This window comes from Arachis ipaensis, chromosome B08 (genome assembly GCF_000816755.2).
Source record: "Arachis ipaensis cultivar K30076 chromosome B08, Araip1.1, whole genome shotgun sequence".
Classification (NCBI taxonomy): domain Eukaryota; kingdom Viridiplantae; phylum Streptophyta; class Magnoliopsida; order Fabales; family Fabaceae; genus Arachis; species Arachis ipaensis.
In genome coordinates this window covers 5,001,480-5,004,830 of record NC_029792.2, presented here as the reverse complement: position 1 = coordinate 5,004,830, position 3,351 = coordinate 5,001,480, and the positions used below count along the sequence as shown (strand labels likewise).

General features: G+C 29.7%; 1 non-coding gene across 1 annotated transcript; it reads right to left on the bottom strand.

The window, feature by feature from the left end:
• On the bottom strand, positions 1,304 to 1,384 carry TRNAL-AAG. Its single transcript has one exon. It is a non-coding gene; the product is annotated as a tRNA-Leu (tRNA).

The following is a 3,351-nucleotide window of genomic DNA, read 5'->3' as shown; positions in this document are numbered from 1 at the left end:
TTTATTATAGGGGTAGTTTAGGAATAAATTAAAAAATTTTATTTGAAAGGACGATTTTAAATTCAAATACGACTTTAAGGATGATTTTAAATTAAAATATACACCAGGGACGGGTTCGATTCCGACCCTCAACATAAGGAACCAAAACAATACTTATCCCATATTAAAATTATATATCAAGACGGTTATTATCTAAATCCGACGTCAAAATCCGACGTCAAAATCTCGTTTCCCTAAAAACTTACCCTGACATCGAAACGGGTTCAAACATATAAGAACAGAATGGGTATTTGTGGATTTGGATAGTGTTACTATCTCTATTTGTGGTTAACTCTATTGATTCATATGTTACCTTTAACTATATTGATGCATATGTAGTAACGGGAATCTTCTTTGTACAATGCTGAAAGGCATCACTATGTAAGTATGTATAATTATTGAGAATTAAATGAGACACAAAATTAAACTTTATGAAGTTTATTTGCCTGTTTAATTTGATGATGGTGTTCCATCAATAGATAATATAGAAATTTTGAGTCCACTCAAATTAAAGTAAAGAAATTACTCCAACTACTAAAGTATTAACATTTTCTCCCACTATATATATATAGATTAATAGTAAAAAGAAGAGGCTCGTAATTGATGTTTGGTGTTAACTTTTAATAATGATAGACTAATTATCTCTATACATATATAAGAAGAGATCCATATACATCAATTTCTACCCTATTCTTGAAATAATACATAAAAGAACACTTTGACAAAGAAAGTAAACCCTACAATGGGCATTAGGAATCTAACATTTATTTATATCTTAACACTCCTAATGTTGGATTCTCATCTTTAGAAAGTAGATAGGCAGATATAACTAAAAATTGACTTAAACTATGACATATTATCATAATTTAATTGAATTGCACCTTCTATACCACCAGTATGTGAAAATCCTCTTCTTCGTAATTCTTTGTTTTTCCAAATAAAAACAATTTTTTTATGGTTGTAAGAAATTTCATGAAAAGAGAGAATGGAATAAAAACTAACAATACATAAGATATCAAGTTTCTGCTTTTCATTTTTTTTTTTAATTATTTTTGTCCATTTGGTGGTGGATTTAGATTTGTCCTTAAGTTCAGACAAATTTAATAAAATTTAAGAGAGCAAGTCCGTTGTTATGTTTCTTTTTTTGTCCATCAATAACCATATAATCAGATAAAGGAAGCCCATTACCTTTCTCGCATATTGAACAATATTGAAGTCCAAAAAAAAAAAAAGAAAAATATTGTATCTTACATAAAAAAATGATTGTTGAGAGTGGGATTTGAACCCACGCCCTTTCGGACCAGAACCTTAATCTGGCGCCTTAGACCAACTCGGCCATCTCAACTTCGATGTTAATTTGTTATATATTTTATAAATATTAATATTATTAAACGGAATTTCATCACGTGGCCATTGTTCTTGTCATGTTATACAAAAGAAAACACAAGTGAAATTATATTTAATCATGATAAACCTTATACAAATAATATATATAGCTGAAATGTGACCCAGCAAGGGTAGCACTAGCAAGTAATGCAGAGGCAGATGTTCACTTCTTCCTTTTCACTATTATTTAATTCGAATGTTAGTAAGAAATCATGAAATAACCATTAGTGGGTATTTATTTAGAATATTCCCGCTTTCCGTTATAATTCCTCTCCTACCATTGGCAAAGCCAATAGTATAGTTTGATGGCACATATTTTTGATACATGTAAAAAAATCCAATGTCGGAAAAGGAAAAGTGACCACTAACAAAAAAAATGCTACTAAGTTAAACTAACTAGAACTACGAACTATGCTCTATTTAATGAGGATCAAATCAAGATTGAAAAATTGCAACAGCAACAATAAATGCATATAGTTTGGTTTGAACTCTCTTGATTTGAATTTGAAAGTCTACTTGTTAATAAAAGAGAAGAGACAATTTGGGTCAAGGCCGTACATAGATAGCACAAAAGACAGGAACACCAGTTGACCTAAGCAAGCCTTAAATAGTTGACACGTGACATGTGTGTATATATATATATATATACACACACATGTCCCGCTTGATTATTCTGCTCCACCCGTTTGATCATCTGAACTCTGAAGAGATTCCTTGGAGTAGCTAGCTCTGCTAGTTTTATGAGATTCTTTAGGGTGAACTCTATGATGAAATAATTGCCACATTCTTGTCTTTGCTTTTAGGATGGGCCATCATATATATTGGGGAATCAAAAGTGTTCTAAATTTGCCTTAGTAATAATATAGTAGCAATAAGTTTAGAAAGTAAAAGATGATGTTTTAATGAGGACTAATATGGCATTAAGAATTATCAGAACCTAGCTATAATTACTAGTTTCTTAATCCTAATATCCATAATAAGATATGGACAAATTAAGTTTGGTATGTATGTGTTTTCTGGCACGCATGAGTTATGAACAATTGAACATGACTTGCCATACTAAGATACAGCAAAAATTTCAGACTGTTTAGTCAACACAATGACTTGTCCATTATTACTATGGTACTGTTGCATTTGTATTTTAGCTATATGCCATTTCCAATTATCAAATCAAATACCAACCATAACCATAACCTCTTTGCTTCACACTTTCATGTACCACCTTATTCCCATTTCTCAAGGGAATACATCCTTGTTTTTACATCCTTTAACTTTTTCTTTGTCTTCCTCAAACAGGTTATTGTTAGTTTGACCATGGAATGAAATCCATTCACCCTTTTTTACCTTATTTTCATAACTTTTCACTCTTTCACTAATGCTTGGTAAACTTACTTTCTTCACATAGTGCGTGGATTCAACAATGAGTCACAACTCAGAATTACTATAAAAAAATTTTACAGCCACCATTTAACCGTAAATCAATAACTACTCAAGTAAATTGTCTTCATATGAAAACGATATATGAAAACTGTTAGATGATCTGTGACATATTTACTAAATATTCATTTAACAATTTTTATCAATCATTTTTATATAAGATAATTTCATGTGAGTAGTTCTAAATATTTATCATTTTAATCCACCGATTTTTATTTTCTCTTAATATATTCCTTCTCTTTTTTTCTGGATGATAATATGATACATATAGTGGAATAATATAGCATTTAAAGAATAAAGAACTATATAGAGCTATCACATTATGGTTTAAGGCACGTAATGTTAACTAATCAAGCTTTAGAATAATCCAAGTCAGTTCCCAAAGGAATTGATCTCTAACCTGTGTATTATTAAAGAATATATGAATACTCAATACTCTATATATATATATATATATATATATATATATATATATATATATATACAGAA